A 22,406-nucleotide genomic window follows, 5' to 3' on the forward strand; every position below is an offset into this window, starting at 1 on the left:
TGGTGAATAATGAGTTTATTGGGCTTGCTTACAGAGTGTGCGAGGGGCATGGTTATGGACAGGATCAGGAGTGACCCCAAGAAAGCCACATCACCGAAAAGTCTCACTCCAGCATGGGTGAGGACTCCCCATCACTGTAAAGACGGAGTGTCTTCTTCAGCTGACCCTCACCTCCTGTGTACTCTGACCTACCATAGACCGTGTGCAGCTGGAACAGAGTTACCGCTAACAGGGATGTATGTGAGAGCAGCTGAGATCTCGGTGAGGTGCTAATGAACCTCTCCACCCTCTCCTTCTATAAGGGAATAGTGAGAAGTCTGAACTTGAGGGTTTCTTGCTTGCAGTCACAGTTCCTCTGGAGACGTTGATAATGGTTGTTATGCTTAGAAGAAAGCTTTCCACACAGAAGCCAAAACACTGTTTCTTAGCCCCTGTTTATGGATGGACAAGCTGAGCCCAAAGTCACACAGAACAAGAGAGATCTGAAAGTCAAGTCAACTGTCAGAATCACTAGCCCTCCTCCCACAGTTCTATTGCCGCATCTCCTCCTACCTATTATTCGCTTCCTTCTTACCCTCTAGGTATTTCTTATTCTCTCTTGTTTCCTCTGCTTTCAAGACTCCAACTTTTATATGCCAATAACAATATTACCCAACAGTGCCACTAGATATACTAACGAACTATATCTACTGAGCTGTTCTGTTTGGAGAGTTATGTTTTAAGCTGCTTATCCATTGCGGTCTCTGTGATACTGCAGTTATACCAAGCTGAGTATCGAGGTCCAGTGTAGTCCCCTCAGGGATGCTCCTCCTCAGATACAATAGTCCCTACATTGTTGGCTCCAAGGAGGTGCTGTCAATGGAAAGAGAGTCACAGCCACCTTTCCTCTGGACCCCAGGGGGTATCAATACAAATCACAGCATTGAGTATCAAGTGTCAGCTGGGATATATGCAAGCCTAGCACTCTACATATTGCAAAGATGGAGATTCTGTTCTGGAGAGGTTTTGACTTTATTTTGATCCTCACATGGCTTTTCATCCATTAAGTGTAGATCCAATCCGATGTACTTTGTACCATGCTATCTTGTATCCCAAGTGATTTATCTTTAATAAAAGTTAAAACTCCTCTATTAAATTCAAAGTCCCATTTTAGAAAAAAAAAAAGTTTTCAAGGGCAGCAAATCAGGATTTATCTCTGTCCCTTGATTCTGCTTTAGATTACTTCCCATGTCCTCCTGTTCAAGTTCTACTTGGTTCAAAACTTAATTGCAGAGAACAACTTGTCTTTTTCCCCGACACTTGAACTTTCAACATTCAATGCAAAAAAAAAAAAAAAAAAAACCCAAAAAACAAAAATGCTTAGCTTCAAAGCTATAAACACAGTACAGCTAGCATTATGAAACTGAAACTAACAAAAGGCACTATCTTAATTCTTGCTCTGTTCTGATGTTAGCACAAAATTCCATGTATATGCTGGGGCACTTATAAACAACAAATTTGTTGGTGTAGAAATGCAAGGTGAATGATCCAAAAGACAGCATCATTATCTATCTGGTGAGAGCCCATTTCCTGGTTCAAACAGTCATTTTAGAATTCTCCATGGTGCCTTTATTCCCAAGGCTCTGCATCCTAACACTCCCAGCCTGGGTACTAGTATTCAGCAAATACATTTTGGGGAAGGCATAAACATTTGGTCCTTGCGCATGTCAAATAGTTTGGCTGGTTCTGTTCTGTCTGCCTACTACTAAAATTTAAGCCCTTAATGCACATTAGAAGGATTATCATTATATTTCAGGACCAGAATTGCATCATTTTAAAAATCGCTCTGGGGAAGCCAGCAAAGCTCATTGAAACTCAGAGCATTGCAGATCCAAGTTTACTAATCATTCTTCATATACCTTCACCAAAGGTTTTCAAACTCTGGTCCATAAATTCTAGTTTCATTGATTCCCGCTAACAATGAATCCTTGTAAAACACGGAGGAAGGGTGATCATTGAAGAAAGCTTTCACAACTAAAGTTTCCTCCATATGAGCAAATGTTCAGACTCTCCCTCATAGCAGCTACTCTTACTGTAGGCATTATGATCCCCTTCACCATTATTTGTCACATCTGGAATCAACTACTGCCATCGTCATCATAAAATAAAATAGACAAAAATGGTCACTTACTGCTTACATTTACAGTGTGCCAATGGAAAACAAGCAGCAAATCTTGTGACCTTGACAAGAATACAGTAAGCTGGAAGGAATTACGTTCTTTTCTAGAAGTCACAGTCAATATCCAAATCCTCTCTAACATCAAAGGGAAGTTAAAGTCCTTCTGATTCATCTTTCAGGGGAGCCTTGGCCTTGTTCTTAGAAGAATTGCATATATTTTTCCAGATGCACATGCTTGTTAATGACTAAAAGGAAGCCATCAGCATTGTGATCTTCCAGGAACATCAGTAGAGCCCTTCTATACCTTACAGGATTTGGATATACTGTATGCAAGCCCCAGATAATCATGCATGGCTTTAAATAGTTAACTAGACTCTGGACATAGATTTCAAACACACCCTTGTGCTTCTATGCAATGGGTACTATACAGAGTTAAATAAAAAAAAAACATTGACTGTTAGTAACATTTCTGCAATTCATATTCATTTAGCAAATCTATAAGAATGACAGTAGATAGCCTCCAAAGAAGATGCAATAGGTTTTGAAAACTTGTGTTGACTATCATTTTGGATCAAGCTAGGCCATAAATTCAATTTGAATTATAACTTGGTACCTGTCTACAGCTTCTACCTCTCACATCAATCAAACTTTGGTGCAAGGATGCAGATTTAATAGGAATGTGGGCTAGATGCCTCAGGAGTAAATACTGTGCATTACAGGAAATATATTCCTTCCACAAACTAGAATAATTTAATTGAAACATAGATAATAGATGATGAGGTAGATGGATTGATAAGTGAATTATGGATAGATAGATAGATAGATAGATAGATAGATAGATAGACAGACAGACAGACAGACAGAATAAGACAATTCTCCTATTACCCTGGGTCTAAAAGACTGTGTTGGCATGCCCCTTTTGAGAGAAGTCATCCTTGGAAGTCTACTGACCTCCTTTTCATGTTGAAAGGCCCCTACATGTTACAGGCCTCCTGCTTCCATCCTTTAAAATGTCTGTTATTATTTTTAGAGGTGTAGAAGCACATAACATACCTTGTGTGGTGTTTTCATGTCTTACCTTGGTGACTGCAGCCATGTATCAGAAGCTTCTCCATATTGCTGCTCCCCATTCTCACAACTTCCAGAGTCCCCCATAAGATGAAAGGTGTGCAACAGAAGCTAAAGACAGGGCATCCATCGCCCCAGAATCGTGAGCTCAGGGCTGAGGTCCCATCAGGATCTCAGAAGTGGAGTTGCCACACTATGTTTTACACAGAGTGAGATACCTACTCACCAGGAACTATTTATACAGGCTTCGAAATTGAGCTACTGGAGCCCCAAATTTCCCAGAATCCACTCACAAATCCAGAAATTTCTGTCGTGAGGTAGAACTGTCACGTGTGGGCAGTTTCTCTCCTCCCTGTCTCTTACACAAAGTCAAGGTTTGAGAAACACATGGCTAGCAGAAGTTCCCAGTAAATGGCAGATAACTAACAAGTTTGGGTTTTGTTTTGTTTTGTCTTGTTTTTTGAGGGCCCAGCAGGTTGAAAACCTGACTGTCACTGTCAGTTGTGTGACCCTAAAAGATTTCTAAACTCCTCCACATTCCTTTGCTGAGTCTATGACGTAGGGATACAAAGGTAACAGTGGCCACTCTGCCTGGGGATGCTCTTGGAACCACATAATTTAAACATAAATGCCCAATGAGCATGGTACGGCTTTTAGCTGTGAAACTCACTGTAGTCCTCAGAGGCCATCATTCCCAATCTCCAGACGGGGAAACCAAGGCACAGAGAAGAAATGAAATGTTTCTGGGGTGACTGAACTAACACGAGAGAGCAGTACACAGAAGTTCCATAACTGCAGCCTCCGCCCTCTCCCTCTTGCTGTTAAACAGTGTTCAGAACTACAGGCTGCCTACCTACCAAACGGCTGATAGGTCATTTCCCACTGCAGTCTTCTGTACGAATAGCTCCATTTTCTCTAAACAGGGAACAGCAAAAGAGCTCCACTCCTCAGAGTTTCTAGAAGAGGCATCTTCTGCACAGATAGCCCTACACTCAAGACATTTGTTACCCGCCAACTTTTAAATAACTACTGCTTCTTCTCTTTCACGATTCCCCTGTCCGGATTTTCCTCCTGTTGCCCCCCCTCCTTTTTTATGCTCAGATGTTAACACTACCTTCCCCTCCCAGTCCACTAAGGCTAGGCCTCTGTCCTTGACTCTTCCCCTGCCCACACACACACAACCCTTGGGCAGCATTCCATGAAGTTACTGAGCTATCACCAAAAATCCTAAGCATAAAACTTGAGTAGCCTGCCCCCTCGTGGTCATGCTCGGAATAGTCTAAAATTACCCGGTGACAAATGAACAGCTCCCTCAAAACCCACCTATTCCTTTTGAATGCTATTACAGAGCGAAGGGATAGGCAAGCGAGGAGGGACAACACAGGAGTGAGACAGGTTATCTTTGCCCTCTAAAAACTTAGGAGTAGGGAAGAGAGATGAGAGAAACACAGGTCTACAAGAGAGGCATCTGTGTACTCTTGAAGCCGGTGGAGGTAGGAGGAAGGAGCTAGGAAGTAAAGATAGGTCACGGGACCCGGACTGCAGACAAGTGCAGACAGGTGAGAGAATTGGGGATAAATTAAAGCAGCTGGATAACCATAGTTGACTGGATCCTTCTAGTCAACATCAAAACACACTGGGATAAAAGTTAGAAAGCATCTGACTCTGATGATTTAATTTTTCTCTTATCTTCACGTCCTGAGCAAAGGCAAGATTTAACCACTAGCATCTGAGACAAGCTGCCTTAACAAAGGCAGAAAGAGAGATGCTCTTCCTGGGAACTGGGGATATTTCTAAGTTGGTGCTCCCTCCAGGGTAGCTGTCAACTCCATCTGGAAATAACTGGAGTTACCCATCAGAGTACGAGTCTGGGAATTCCTTGGCGGTCTTCCCCTCTGTGAAGGGGAAAACAACGAATGCTTCTCTGTGCTTATAATGCACTTTCTTATCCATTTACTTAGCCAAATTGCTTGGGAGCCCCCAGAGAAACCTGAACTTTGATGTTTGCAAACAGCTTTACCCATTTTTAAGTCTTCTGCCATGAGGTTTGCCCAGCTGTGACCAGTCTCTCCCATCTCAGCATCTGACATCACTTTCCAGTCAGATCCCATTTAACATGAGAAAGTGTGAGTTCTGCCCCTGCCCAACAACCTGCTCACATACAAAGCGTACAATATGGAGACAAAAGGAGAGATGAGGTAATTTTCTACCAGCCCAAGGACTTCAAGGGTCACCAGCAAGCCAGGAGAAGCTGAGAGAGACAGCGTGTTTGCTGCCCGGCATTAGCATAAGGAACAGAAATTTGGTCCTCATAGTATGGGAGTTGGGATAGTCCAAGATCAGGATGCTGGCAGGTCCAGTGGCCTGGTGAGGGATAAAGCTCCAGAGGCAAGTGGCGCTGCTCCCTCATACAGAAGAGGAACAGGAACAGTGGGTGCTGTAAAAAGCAAGTGACTCATCACCATGAATTCATTACTAATAGATGTAAGTTCATAAAAGTGTTTCCATTGATTATATCATGTACTTTAACCATGTTGTAACCCTGCACTCTCCTTTCTCCTGCTCTTTCCTTTCCAAGATCTTCATGTCTCTCTATATGACTCTGTGTGTGTGTGTGTGTGTGTGTGTGTATGTGTGTGTAAAACATCTAAGCTCCATGTATGAGACTAAACATTTTCTGATTCTCTCTTATTTTGTTTATATAATGATATTCAGTAGCATCTATTGTCTACAAAATGACATAATTTCACTCTTCTTTGTGACTCATGAAAGTCTATTGAGTGTTTCTGCCATATTTTCTTTATCCATTCATCTGTTAGTAGATGCTAGACTATTCTGTAACTTGGTATTGCAAACATCACGGTGATAAACGTTGATGGACAGTATTCTGTAGCCCACTGACTTCCATCCCTTTGAATATCTTCACAGGACTGCTACAGCTGTGTCATGTGACAGTTTTATTTTCAGCTTTTTAAGGCGCCTCCATACTGAATTCCATAGAAATCAGAGAGATTTCATCACATTCACAAATGAGACATGTCACAGCCTAATCACCTTCCATGGGCCTCACTTCTAAATTACAACCATTTTGGCAACACCTTGATTTTGAAGAGAAACATTCTAACCTTAGCAGGCATGAAATAGCTCTACCTTCACACCCTGAGAAGAATCAACCTGGCTGGCAGACATTTTGAATTAGAATTCCAGCCTCCAAAGCTGTAAGAATAAATTTCTTTTGGTCTAAGACCCTCCCCCATGATATGTTGTGAAAAACCAGTCCCAAAAATGATTGATGCTTTTGACATCAGTTGGCCACATCTAGGGAAATGGCACCATTGTTGCAAAGAATCAATACCATTAAGATTTGGCCTTACTGATTATACATATACACACAAAAACTCTACTTGAGATTGAACCTCCAGCAGTAAATGCCCACCCATGACTAGCTTGTTTCTTCCCCTACACTGGTACATCTACCACATGATTACAACTTTCCAGTCATGTTTTGGTTCAAGAGAAATATCCTCTACATTCTCATGTATTTAAACAACGGATCCTGGCTTAGAAAGTGGACCCTGGCTTAGAAAGTGTCCCACATGTGGAACAATGTGGATGAGCATTGAGGTTAACCTCCACTTTGCTTTGGGTGTATCCTCAGTCCTCCCTTTCCTTATTGATGTGAGCTGTTTGCTTTTCTATCCTCTCCGCCATGATGAACTAAACCCTCTAGAAATTGTGAGCAAGAAATATCCATCTTCATTTCAATGGTTGATAACAGTTATTTCTTTTTTGTTTTGCTGAAAAAAATAACTAATACAAAAGATTTGTATTGTATTTGTAACTACAAATTGTACTCATCTGTAACTAATACAAATGATTTGTGTTGTATTTGCATTTGAAAGTGATGGCTGGTATCTTGCTCATGTCCTATCCTGTATGTGAATCAGCTAGCTCCTCACAGTGACATCTTTTATACTGATGAAACCACCAAGCCAACTTTGACCTCAGGTTCTTTGTGCTACCTGTTCACTTTTGTCTAGAATATTCTTTTTCAAGATATTTACATGGCTTGTTCTTCTTAGCTTTCAGACCTAAACTCAAATGTAAGACTACAATAAAGTTCTCACAACCACCTCATTGGAAATAAACATTCAAAAATCATTGTCTACCATGCATTCTTTTATTTTCTAGTCAGCACTCTGCTTGCTGCTTTATATTGGTTAAGCAACCTTATTGATCAAAGCCCTGCTAAGCACTTTAATAAGCACTTACAATATGGGGGGTAAGAAAATAAATGAGATCCTTATTCTTAAAGAGTTGACATACAAATAGGAAAAACAGCTTAATCATTTGATTAATCATATTTTTTCAGGTTGCTCTTTTCTATTCAAGATCAGCCGTTGACCTTTCTCCCTTTAGAACCAGAACCACATCACATCAGATCTCTTTCTGCTTTGTTTATCTCTGTACCTCCACAGACATCAAAATTTTAGTAGATTCCAGAGCTTGGGAGTTCCTTGGCAGTTACTTAGTGAATAAATTAAAGGAACAAAACTAAGAGATGCATTTGTAATCTGGCACAGCAAACTTAAATCTCAGAGGTTTTCTCATCTGAATCTCCATTAATTCATTTGTGAATAATGAAATAATTATAACAAAATTTTGTGTATTGTCAAACAGAAAAGATTCTGTTTATGATACTTCAGGGGACATACAGAGAATGACTAATGAATAAACTATGTGAGAACAATAAGAAGTTTCTCGCAGAAACCTAAAAATCCCAACTAGGTTCCAAGGTATGTTTTCAGTATCATGAGTTTGCTGCATCATGATTTCTCTGCACTGCAATGCAACCTCTTCCTCATAGCCCTTGAGATTTTTGTACTTAAATTATAAGTATTCTAGTGCATGCTTCATCTGTAATGAGAAACTCCTTGAGGGCAAGTTCCACTTACTTGTACAAAGAATTACATGCAACCTGGTATTAATTAACTGTTGCTGTTGGTTATTTACCATTTCTTCAGCTCTATTATAGTCCTCCTGGGAAAGAAAAATGATCCGCACCTCTACTTTGACTGTCATGGCCAACTCCTTACTGCCTCACAGAAATCTCATCAATTCTGAGAACGTAGGTGGTTGTCAGTCAAGCATTGCTTATTGACACGGTGGGACTGCAAGGGGCAGGCAGCCTCTCTGATACAGCTCAATACTCCCCACCCCATGCTATTCCTGAACTTGTGTGACTGTGTGACTTCTTACATTTGACTACGGGTTGGAAGAAGAGAGGCCTCTGTGTCATGAGTCTAACATTCCAACCAATGTCCACCATGACTTGAGATCCACACCATCATGTGAAAAACACTTGGAAGAGGATGTTCTCAGTCTGCCAGCATCTATGTGAATGATCTAAATGCAATCTCTCTTGAAGTCTGAGCTTCACAAGGACTGCAAACTGAATGATATGTTTAGCATACTCTTGCCTTGTGAGCTATGTCAGGAGACTTAATTAATGTATTATTAGAAACCTAATTTCATGAACCTGATGCTGAACATGTTTGGGGATAGTTTATTAAGTAGCTGTTGGTAGCTTCTGTAGAGTACTCAAAGATTGTTCCATAAATATTTTTGAGTAACCAAGTTAATTTTGTCTACTCCTGTTGCCAGTTAAAACACCTGCATTTAGGGATTTGGGAGGAAAATCTCTTTTTGCTTTATTCTGCATTCTGAAACTTTGGAAACACAAATATAGAAATCAGTAATTAATTCTTTACTCAACTAACAATTTTTGACAGCACTTTGTGTCATAAAGGGAATGTGGAAATAGAGCCTCTGATACGGAGGATGCACACCTGTCTTCCTGCCACTTGTGGGTGTTCTCATGTCAGTCATGTAAGTCTACAATCCTGGGTGCAAAAACAAAAACTAAGTGAAAATATGATCACTAGTTTTAAAAGAGTATTGAACCAGAGAATCTGCTGTTGTGAGTCCTAGCTGTCTATTGACTGCTTGAGAGACGGTACACATGAACAAATCTGCCCAAGTTCTCAGTTTACTCAATAATTAAATAAACACCATCATGTCTACCTTGTTAAGAATTTATAAGATCCAAAGCCCCAGCCACAGATTCCAAAAGAACTGAAAATATTAAACACATTTCCTCTTATCCACTATGTACTTAGTCTTTGCTGAGTTCAGTTTTTCTGGGACCAACTGTAATCCAAAGGTATTAAATAAAAATTGCAGAGATAGCTCATGTTTTAAAATGCATATAGCTCTTAGTACCATGATGGTGTCTTGTTTTGAGTAATAAGAAGAAAGGACAAGCCATCCAGCTCTGTCTCACCTGGACCTTTAGCCCTGTGTTTCCATGTTGTATGTGCTGACTGCCTGTAAGTGGGCTTAGTAATCTTTTGCTGATCTGGTCTGCTATTGTGCTATCACAAAGCTTTCCTTCAAGTTTCCCTTATTTTCTTTAACAATGGCCCCATAGTGCAAGAGTACAATGCTGCTGTAATTAGTCTATCGTATTACTAGTTGTTATTGCTGATATTTTACTGTGTCTAATTTATATGTTAAAATTCATCATAGGCATGTTTGGATCCAAAACTATGACAATATATTTAAGTGTTGTAGAATATTATTTTAAGATGTGTTATATTTGTTTGCTATGTGTAACATTTATTTACTGATGCAAAGATGTGTTGCATTCTTTTACATCACATTTGTTTGCCTCTGTGAATCTGAGTTACTTTGCCTGTCTAAAACACCTGATTGGTCAAATAAAAACCTGAACAGACAATAGCAAAGCAAAGCAAGCTGAGGAGAGGTCACCAGGAACCAAATAGCCAGCTGCACAGAAAGTGATAGAGTATAAAATTAAGAAATAGAGAATAGAGAAAGATAAAGGCCCAGGGGCAAGAGATAAATGGGATAATTTATGAAAAGCTGGCTAGAAGTAAACCAAGCTAAGGCTGCACATTTATAAGTAATAGTAAGTCTGTGTGATTTATTTGTATACTCTACATAGATTCAGGCACCTGTTAGACTTCTTGGTTGGACCGGTGCAGATAGGGTGTGACACAGCATTTTTTTTTTTAACTCATTTGCAACAGCTAGCAAACCAGAGCCATCCAACAGAAAGAAAAAGAACAGGTCAACCAGAGGGATTCTATAGAAAAGCATCTGATTGCTGAAGATGAATCTCCACAGGCAGAAACCCATAACTATGACTGTCAATAAATCAGTGTATACATTGCTTAATTTTTTTCTCCACATCTTTGAAACACTAGGGAAGCAGGAATCATTTAAATGGCCTAAGAAGTTCTCTATACAATCTTTCCTAGAAAAAGATAATACATAGAGTGAGTGTGTCAACCAAAGGAAAAAAAATGTGAAGAACAGAACTTACAAATAAATAACTGAAAGAGGTTTGCAAAATGAAAAGCCAAGATGTTTCCAAAAAGTGTGGAGAAAAAAAATTAGTGTTAAAAAAGTTACTCATGAAAACATGTCTCACACTCATTCTGGATTCCTTTATCATATATTTAAGACAATTCTAATGAATATGGAAAATGTGTTTGTGGGAATGAGCTTAGGCGTCTGCATAGGAAGAGAACTGAGAAGAGGCAGAGTGATAGAAAACACCAGCAAAGGAATGAAAGCAAACTGAGACAGCCTAATGAAAAGCAAGGAATTCCCATGTTTCTTCAAACACTAATGTGACAGCACAATTGCAAAGAACTATTTAAGTGCTATGAATTTCATTGGTATTTTATCTCTCTAAACTTGGAGGTGTATCAATTAATAATTGGGACCTCCTGGAACTGAGAAACTTCTGTAAGGGAAAAGACACAGTCAACAAGACAAAACAGCAGCCCACAGAATGGGAAAAGAGTGTCACCAATCCCACATCTGACAGAGGGATGATTTCCAAAATATGCAAAGAACTTAAGAAGCAAGACTGACTCTAACTAACAATTTGAGCAACAGTGAAAAGGTACCATAAATGTTCTTCCCTGATAATGAGATCAACGACTAACTTATCCACCATCATGGAGCCCTCATCTAGTACCTGTTGGAAACAGAAGCAAACACCCATAACTAAACACTGAGTCAAACTAGAATCCACATGCAGAGAGAGAGAGGACACGACCAGGTTGCTGAAACACATAGAGACAGCTGACCTGAACAAGGAGGAGCTAACGGGCCACCAGACTGATAGCTGGGAATCCAGCATGGGACTGACTCAGGCCCCCTGAACATGGGTCCCAGCCAGAAAGGACTGAGCAGTCTAAGGGACCTCAGGCAGTGGAACCAGGATGTATCCCTGGTGCACAAAAAGACCTTGCAGACATATCCCCCATGGAGGGATACTGCCTTAACCTAGAGACAGGAGAGAAGTCCTAGTCCCTACTTCAAATGACCAGACAGATCTACTTGACACCACCTGGATAAGGGTGGGAAAGGGAGGGTGGTCAGGGTGCATGTGAGGGGGAGAAAGGGTAAGAGGGAGGGAGGAGGAAGAGGAACTAAGATCGACATGTAAAATAAATAAATTTAAAAAATAAAATAAAAAGAAGAAGCTAGTTACCAGAACACCAAATAATCCATTTAAAAAATGGGGTAGAACTAAACAGAGAATTCTCAATATAGGAATCTAAAATGGCTGAAAAACACTTAAGAAAATGCTTAACATCCTTAGCCATCAGGGAAATGCAAATCAAGGCAACTCTGAGATACCATCTTACCCCTGTCAGAATGGCTAAAACCTGAAACACCAATGATAGTTTATGCTGGAGAGGATGTGGAGAGAGGGGAACACTCCTCCATTGCTGGTGAGAGTGCAAACTCGTACAGCCACTTTGGAAATCAGTATGGTAGTTCCTCATGAAAATGGGAATTAGTTTACCACAAGATCCAGCAATTCTACTCTTAGGCATATACCCAAAAGATACACATTCATACAACAAGGACATCTGTTCAACTATATTCATAGCACCATTATTTGTAATAGCCAGAATCTGGAAGCAACCTAAATGCCCCTCAACTGAAGAATGTGGTACATTTACACAATGGAGTACTTCTCAACAGAAAAGAAAAAATGGAATGGAAACTTGAAATTCACAGGCAAATAGGTGGAACTAGAAGAAACTTGAGTGAGCTAACCCACTCACAAAAAGACAAACATGGTGTGTACTCACTCATATATGAATTTTAGACATAGAGCAAAGGATCGCCAGCCTACAATCCACACTGCCAGAGAAGCTAGGAAACAAGGAGGACCCTAAGAGAGACATACATGATTACCCCCAGAGAAAGGAACAAGATCTCCTGGCAAATTGGGAGTGTGGTGGGAGGGGAGAGGGAGTTAGGAGAAAGAGGAGAGGAGAAAATGAGGGACCAGGAGGATTGAGTCATGGAAAAAATAGAGGAGAGCAAAAAAAAAGAAATACCATAATAGAGGGAACCATTATAGGTTTAAAGAGAAATCTGGCACTAGGGAAATGTCCAGAGATCTACAAGGATGACCCCAACTAACAATCTAAGCAACAGTGGAGAGGCTACCAAAAATGCCCTTCCATGATAATGAGATTGATGACTACCTTATCTGCCATTCTAGAACCTTCGTCAAGTAGCTGATGGAAGCAGAAGCAGACATCCACAGCTAAACACTGACTTGAACTCCTGGAATCCAGTTGCAGAGAGGGAGGAGTGATGAGCAAAGGGGTCAATACCAGGCTGGAGAAACCCACAGAAACTGCTGACCTGAACAAGAAGGAGCTCATGGACCCCAGTGTGATAGCTGGGAAAGCTGCATAGGTTCCACACAGACGCTCTGAACGTGGGTGTTAGTTAGGAGGACTGGGCAGTCTGTGGGGCCTCTAGTAGTGGATCAGTATTTATCCCTAGTATACGAATGGACTTTGGGAACCCATCCTACATAGAGGGGTTCTCCCTCAGCCTAGACACATGGGAGAGGGCCTAGGCTCTGCTCCAAATAATATGGCAGACTTTGAAGATCCCCTGTGGAAGGGGATGGGATGGGAGGTTGGGATTACAGAGGAGGAGGGGAGGGAGAGGGAACTGGGATTGACATGTAAAACAAGCTTATTGTCAAATTTAAATTAAAAAAGAAAAAAAACTTGGAGGTTTGCCATGATAATTGAAATTAAATTTATTATTATTTGGCATAAAATTATATCTTATGTGACACTTGAATCATCAACTGAATATATCTAATTTGGTGACTGCAGGCAAATGAAATATAAAGCAAATATTGTGCAGGTGATATGGGCATCTAAGCATCACTGTGAAGCTTGTATTTTGTGAAGGATCCCATCACATTTTATCTACCATCCATGGAGGTAGGAGCTGGATAACACAACCATTGGGGTTCTTGGATGTGTCCCATAGAGAGAAGGAACCTGGGTATTTTATAGCCTCATTTGCCAACTCTCCAAAAGTAGTAATTATATGGGGAAAATATTGGAACAAGGATGACACATGAAAACAAGTGATTCACATTAGTAGTAGTTCAGAATGTAACATGGGTGCAAACTCAGAGCCTGGGTTTTGTTTTCTGTGAGCACTGAGAGGATGAGAAATATCAAAGAGGTCCTTGTGGATGATAGTTTTTTGTTTTGTTTTGTTTTGTTTTACCAAGTTACATTATTCTTTGCTAGCATAACTGGAGACCCCAGTCAATTTTCTCTAGGTGGTCAACTGAATCATCAGTAATATTAATGTTTTTCCTCCAAGGAGGGTCTCAAATGGTCTTACATTCACGAGAACTCTGCTGGATCATCTCCTCTTGCTACTACAGATCCACTTCTTATTTTACTCTGGGTCAGAAAGCCTATCTTAGACTGTCATTGGCCTTGCATCCTAGGTAGGAAATCCTAGGTGGGAAACAGCAGCAGATACTCAGAGGGCAGAAGGCAGGGATGTTGACATCTTATGTGCCCAATTTCTTCTCCCAGGACCATGTTTTTAAATTACTTCATAGCTTGTGCAATAAGCTTTATTTACACACAGTCAAATATTTTGCACTGACCCTGATCAATGATTCTAGTAAATGTATACATCACCATAACCATGACCATAGTCAAGAAAGAAATGCCTTAGTTCACAAGCTGCTACTCAGTTCATTCTTGCTGTCAGCCCAGACTACAGCCCCAGGCAACCTCTGATTTCTGCCCTTATAGATGAAGTTTACCTTTATTGGAATTTAACTTAAATGAAAGCACAGAGTATGAACTCTTTTGTTCCACATAATTATTTGGAGATTTGTCTATGTTCCTGGTCCTGTCAATAGGTCATTATGTTTTATTGCTTTGCAGTACTGCCTTTGCTGCCTGTGGCAGTGGGGACCAAGAATTCTGATATGGGTCCTCTCCTAACCCCAACATGCTCCAAACAGCCACCATCCTTGTTCATTTCCCAGCTCCTACCTTTGTAGCAACCTCTTCATTAAACTCACTTCCTTGATCTCTTTTAAATGTTCTGTGGGTGACCAGGCATCACTTAGGAGGTACAGTATTACAACGGTACGTAAACGTTTAAACTTTTTGTTCTCCAAAACCACTAAAATGTTCACACGCCCTAACTTGGTCTATTAGTGCTGCTATAATGTAATACTGCTGCATGGGAAGTTTATAAAGAGAAGATTTTGATCTCTCATGATTCTGGAACTTAGTGCCAGCATCAGTTAAAGGACTTCTGGTACAGCCCAACATCGGTGAAGGCAAGACTTGGGGACACTTCATGAATCTTCTTTTTATAAAGCACTGATCCCATTCTGGAGAGACAACGCCTCATGGGCTAATCACTTCCTACATCCCCACATCTTCCAACCACAAACACCTAAATTCTGAATTCTGGAGGGGACACACTCAAGCCACAGAACCCATTATTATTCATTAAGTCCTTCTCAAGCAACAAGAGAGACAGAGATGGAGATAGAGACAGAGACAAAAAGCCATTTTTAATCGCAAAAAAAGCAAACACAAAGAAATGTGAAGCTGAAAGATGAAATAATAGAAAATGGATAGGGATATGTTCTTAAACTTCTAAATCCATAATGGCCTTAAATGTATTGAAGTTTTTAAATATATATATATATTTTTAATTTTGGAATACATGTGTGTATTGTTTATGATGTGGGTATGCCCACAGGAGTGCAATGTCCACAGAGGCCACAAGAGCGCATCAGATTCCCCTAGAACTGCAGGTAACAGGCATTTGCAAGGCACCAGAACCAAAGCTGAAAGAATGCTCCGCACTCTTAAACCCTGAGCCATCATCTTTTCTGGTGCTACAATTTGATTTTAACAGCCTACAAAAGGGATACTGAAGGAAGGACACCAAGAAAACAACCCCCTACCTTGAGATACGCCCATTGTGTTTCTTTCTAATCTTTTGCTTTTTGCTGCTTCTGATCCCATCGCAGCAATTTCAAATCTAATTAAATCCCCCAATAATCTGTGTTGTCTGCCTTGTTACACCTAGCTACATTTTGCCAGGATTTCCGTTGACGTGAACATTACTCAGAGACATTTTCCTATGACTGTGTAAATCAGAGACATTTTCCTATGACTGTGTAAATCTGTGACACCTGAACTTCCTGCGGTCCCCATTCTTTGTGGCCTTACACTTCCTGCAGAAAGCCAGGACTTGAAGAAAGGAAACCAAGTTTCAGCTCAGAAATTGGTCATTATGATGGCATTCTTTGACATCCAGGGCCAGCCTAGCTTCTAAATATAATTGAAAATCAAGGGGTTTAACTTTGAGAGAAAGGTACTTGACAGCTAATGGAAGGGAACAGTCACTTGCAGAATATTCACAGGACCTAACAAGGAAAATAGTGGGGTGCCCAGTCCCCACCTCTGGGAAAATTCTGAAGCCTGCCCTGTTAAGGCTCAATTAAGATTAGAAAGATCAAGTAACTTTGCAGGAAGAACATAATTCCTGCAATAAGAAATGTCAAATGTGGCCATTTTAACTGTTCTGAGTGACGGCCTTGTTATTTCTGGGGGTTTTAAGGGTAGTATTTGTCAATGGCAGTATGGCAGACTTTTCAAAGTAATTAACTCTGTGTCCAAAAATAACCATAATTGTTTAACTACTGGTGTATGAGGCACCATGGGAGAGATGTTCCATTTTCTTTGGAAATGAATCTGATTCCTTCAGTGTCCCGATTTATTTCTCCAGGAACCATGTTATTGTCTTGTAAAATGGCCCACCCTTCCCATTATCTGCTAAGTAGCAGTTAGCTGGGGAGAAAACAGTTATATTGATATATGAAGTTGCAGGCAGATGCCAAGCTAATTGATCTGAGTAGGTTAAATGGGAGAAAATACTTCCCAGAATCAATAGAGGTGCTAATTCGGCTAATTGTTGGATACTGTTTCTTTTTTAAGTGAGTGATTTTCTCAATTACTGTTTATTACGTCAATTTTTTTTTGTCCTGAGTTTATCAGTTTTTAACTTTGCAAAACCGTCTAAGATATTGGTTTCCGATCCATCTTACTCTCCAAGTTTTTATTGCCACTCCCATGACAGGTCCTTTTCATAAATATAGTGACCTTCAGTACAAAACTAGACTGAGTCTTTTTCTAAAATGACTTTAGCTCAGGCAATTTTCTACAAATGGCATCATAAACAAGATTCTCCTATCTTACTAAAGTTGATATGGCAATAAAGGAAAGTCTGAGCATATTATTTAAAGTTACCAAGGTAACCAGTAAAGAAGATTAAAACTTTCCATAGTTACTTTTCTCTTCCCTGTAACAAAATCCCTGACAGGGACAACTGAAGGGAGGGAATGTTTACTTCAGCTCACTGTTTCCACAGGAGCTTGATTCATCATTGGACGAGAGCCCTGGAGGACCTCATGCAAACCAGAGCTTGGAGTGGAAGCTCATCCCTTCTGACAGACCAGCAAGTAGTTTGGAGCCGAGCACCAGACACAGGGGTAACTCTCATAGACCTTCCCTCAGTGATACAGTCCTGTCAGACAGAACTACCTGTCTGAAGATGCCACAGCCTTCAAATAGTCAGTACTAGTGCAGAAAAGATGGCCCAGCACTCATGAGTTCTTGTTCCTCTTTGCAGAAAAATGGGACATAAATTCCAGCCTCCATGATAGGTTGTGCACAAGTGCCTATAATTCTAGCTACAGGATCTCTGATATGCTCTTATTATTTTTTACTGTCACCTACACAAACATGCCCAAACAAACACATAAAGAAATAAAATATTTGACCCAGAAAGAAGAATGCATGTTCTGTCTCATATGTGGATCCTATCTCTGACTCTTTACATATATGTGTGTCTTTATCTTTTATTCTTTACTTTTATCAATTATCTTCTCATACAATACAAACTGAATATAGTTTCCCTTCCCTTTGCCCTCCTCCCCCCGAGTTCTTCCCACTTCCTCTCCCATCTGGATCTACTCCCTTTCTGTCTGTCATTAGAAAAGAAACTGGCTTCTAAGACATAACAACAACACGTAAGAAAATAAAATATAAGATACAATGAAAAACCATCAGACCAAAGCTGGACAAGACAAGCCAACAGAAAAATAAAGGAACCCCAAGGGCAGACACATTAAGGGTCTCATATAAGGAAGTACTCAACTAAATGCTACAGTGCATGTACAGAGAAGCTAGTGCAGAGATGTGTAGGCCCTGTGATGGCCACTTCCGTCTCTGTGACTTTATATAAGCTTTTCTCAGTTGTTTTGGAGGGTTTTGTCTCCTGATGTTCTCTTTCCACTCTGTCTCCCCCATTCCTTCTGCCTCCTCTTCCATGGGATTCCCTGAGTTCTGAGGAGAAGGATTTGATAGAGACATCTTAGATGCCTTTAAACTGGAATCCTTGCAGAAGGCAGGAAATCCAAAAGTAGGCATGAAATGATTTCGGGAGGTGGTCATAACAGAAAAAAAGGAGTAATTAAGAGGGGAAATTAAAATACTGAGGCCAGAAGGGTCAAGTGAGTGGGGATTCAGGAATGATAACTAACACCAAAGTCCTTTGAAAGAGCCATGTGGGAACCTACTATTGTAAAAGTCTTCTTAAAATACATGTACATATAAACTATATACATCCACAAGTTTAAAAAGAGTTTTAATGAAATTACTCCATATGATGGACAACGCCTCTGCTAGACACAACAGACTATCAAACACAAAGTTCAGTGTCATGGAAAGGCAACTTCCTTTTTGTCAGTAAAATCCAATGAACCCCTATAACAATACAGGCTGTCATGATTGCTCTTCGTTTCTTGTCAGAACTTGATAGCAAGATTTTCTTGCTGAGCACATCAATTATTTGAGCCATAGGATGTGAAGATATCAAGTTGATGCTGACTTAAAAGTTTCACCCCTGCAGGTTAATTTTACAGTGTTAAGAGGAGCTATGTAAGCTACTGGGGAGAAAAGTAATTAACAGTTTTACACAACTGGGAACCCTGCCAGCTGTAATATTAACTGGCCCAGAAAGATATGCTCACTAGGCAACAGTGGCATGAATATTATGGGAGAATCCAACAACTTTCTAATAGATTTAAAGCCTGTTCCCTAAAACATAACTCAGATCTCATACTACTAACTGGGCTGAGTAAGTTATAGGTCCTAAGGGAGAACCTACAACTATAGTTTTACCAAATGTACATAGTATTAAATTACCTCTAAATACGTGTCTTTACTCATAGATAAGTAGAAAGTAGAATGTTCATTCTTCATCAGAGATGTTTCTTGTACCAAAAAAAAAAAAAAAAAAAAAAAAAAAAACGTAATTAATGCAGACATTCACAACTGGTCAAACAGCAGAGAATAAGAAACTGGGGTGCTAATCCCTGAATGAGGCATCTATATCTCACCTTCTTCCCCAAGAACTCAGGAATTGAGAAACAAGAAAGAAGGTAGTGAAGGACTGCTGCAAAACAGTGTTTTCCTGATTTGACAAGGATACTGCATCCATGAATTTACAGAGCCTATGAAAACATACTCAAGACCTGCACAGGATCAATCCAGCCAAAATATCATGCATGGATATGGAAAGGAATCTGGAGAAACTAAGGAGATATGGGCAACTGCTTGTTGCTGAGAGAAGGGAGAGGCAAGTTCTTGGGCTGATGCCTTTAATGGGTTTCCCCTGTTCCAGTGGGAAACCCTACACCCATGATCATACTGGAGGCATTAAGTAGGCTCAGTGGTTTTAAAAGAGGACACACTAAGTGGGGAGGGGAGAGGAGTGGGTAGAGTACAACATGAGACAGAAAGAGAGAACAGAGGTAGATTTGGAAAAAATACATAATATTCATTCTTAAAATTATTAAATAATTTTTCTCTAAATTCAGAAAAATAATCACATAACCAGAGGACAACCTATGCAAAATAGCATCTATTGGGGACATTTCAGATTCAAACTGTAATAGCCCCCTAGTTTAAAACTGAAAAGAACATGCAGAAGGAGTGGATGGTTATCTAACTTTTCAGATAGCAAAGATATATATGCAAGGTTATTCCATGAGGTACTATGGAAAATGACAGATGGACACACGGTGAATGACAGATAAAAAGAGTGGGAGGGAGAAAGATTATAAAGTTAAGACGAGTTTTCAGTCTTTTCTCATAAAACTCTGTAATATAATAATTTTCAAATAATATTCATCAGTGACAAACAGAAAAGAGTGTTGAGGATCTGATGAAATGGTGGATGAGTGAGAACAAAAGATGAATCCCAGGATCTTCCGGCCTATAAGGGTTAGAAGAACCCAGGAGACCAAGACTTATTTTACACCCTTACAGAGGATAAACTGACACAATTAGTTGGACAACAGATATTATTGCAACTCAAAATCAATAAAGAGCAGTATATCCAATCATTATGTATAGCATTTCCTTATAATAACACTTAGAAAGTTCCTGCCAGCCTCCACGTCTACAAATCTCTCAAACCTGCCCACTCATGAATGACTGAAAATTTTCCAAGGTGATAAGTCATTCAGTCCAAAATGAAGGATACCCTAGGGGGAAATTTACACATTAACTCTGGCTCTGCTTGAGTAAATTTGACCTAATTTGGAGCAAAGGTTTAAGTGTCTGATATTAGAATAGTGCAGAATTCTTGCTGGTGGTGTGGAAGCTCCATCAACATGACCTCTGGGAGGGCCGATTGAAGGCATCACATCTGGACACCTCACACCATTGTGATTTCCTGCTGTGGCCCTGCTGTTTCTGATCTTTCACTGTCTTTCTTCTTTCTTTCTATGCAGTGGTCCATGATGTAGTGCTTTTGTAGTTGAAATCAGCATCAGAATTGGATTGTCAAATGTTCATTGTCATGTTTTGGCTGAGGTTTTTGTCAGATTCCTCCTGCTCCAGTGTTCACAGTCATATCAGAATATTAATGGGAAACTTGAACCAACTCAGGTGATAATGGCAAACTTATGAAAGAGAAGAGATTCTCCAAGTCTTCCCCACAAGCTCACTGGTTGAAAATAAATCTACAAAAGCATCATGACTCTGGAGGAGTCTCCCTGAAAGAATGACTGGTCTCCATCGACACTGCCACCATCATCATCACCATCATCATCACTGTCAGCACCACTATCATCATCACCACGAGTACCATCATCATCAGTACCTTAAGCTACATGGGAGCTAGAACAACTGTTTCAGTTCTATAATTATCAGTACAGTCTTATACAAAGAGAGGTTGCAGACCTTCACTTTGCTCACCTTGTAGAGAAATGAGACATAAATGTGGGAAACAGACATAGACACACAGCCATCAGGGAGTGCTACATAAATATACATATCATCTAAAATTATTACAACCTCATCATCTTTTTGTAGCCAGAGATCCCAGAGAGGGTTCTTTATTCTTTCTTTATTTTTTTTTAACTTTACACACCAACCACAGTCTCCCCTCCCATCCCCTCCCCCAATCTCCCTCCTATTTCTCACCCACCCACCCACTCCTTGTCCATCTCCATTCGGATGGGAAAAGGCCAGTCAACAAAACATGGACTATGAAGTTCCCTCTTGCATCACTCTTCCCTCTTGCATCAAGGCTGGGAAAGGCATCCCACCACAGAGAATAAGTTCCAAAAGGCAAAGCTACACAACTGTTACCCAGATGCAGAGAGCCTTGGTCAGTCCCATGCTGGCTCCCTAGATGTTGGGAAGACCACTGAACATGGGTCCCAAACAGAGTTAGTACACTCATCAAGTAGTTATAACACAATTAGATATGATAGTCTAGGATCCCTTAGACTTTAATGCTTAGTAATTAATGCTTAGATGTAATTCTAAATGGTTGCTAAGGAATGCCACAGAATAGCTCAACATGGCTAAATTTAAGCAGTGATTGCAAAGATGGAACACCAACAAGGACAAGGCCTCAAATTGGAGCAAAACATGGAGACAAAAAAAAAGGTGAAATAAAATAGTGACTAAATAGAAAGACATAGCACACATGAAGTTAATGGAACAAATCGGATAGATAGAGTATAGTTGATAAAGAATGATGACAAAGGTGTATTAACACCCAGCCTTGCATAGGTCAGAAAGAACTCCAGAACATTAATTACAAAACAAGAGCTTTGACCCACTGTGCACCCCACTAATGAGTTAGATAGTCTTCAACAGAATAATCACACCTTGACTATATCAATCTGTTCTTCTATCTTCCCCCCAGGCCACCCCACCATGGCACTAGATGAAGAAAGGTGGAGAGTATGCAGTATCATTCAGGAATACAGAATATGTGTCAGGTAGTGCATTTGCTTGCATTTACAGTACGTACTGGGTATTAATAAGCTACTGTAAATAGTGATTCAAAGATAAGTAACACTTGGTCTCTACAAAGGACTCATAAGCCAGCCAAAGAGGCAAGATGTGGTAATGAACTCACTCTCAAACATTAGGCAGGTGTGACAAGCACATATTTGAAGAGCATGCAATGGCTAACTCTATCAAGGAAGGTCAACAAAGCATCATGAGTGGAAAATACAGGAGTCATTTTGGGTTTTATGAGTTGTTTTAAAAGACAAGAAGAAATAAATGACAAGTATGTTTTGAAGTGCAGCTTTCAGGCTCCTAATTCAGTGTCAAGGAAGGGAACAATGTTTTTGCTAATGTCCAAATTCTTTTTCTCTGAAATTCTAATT

This window comes from Phodopus roborovskii, unplaced genomic scaffold (assembly GCF_943737965.1).
Source record: "Phodopus roborovskii unplaced genomic scaffold, PHOROB, whole genome shotgun sequence".
NCBI classification, from domain to species: domain Eukaryota; kingdom Metazoa; phylum Chordata; class Mammalia; order Rodentia; family Cricetidae; genus Phodopus; species Phodopus roborovskii.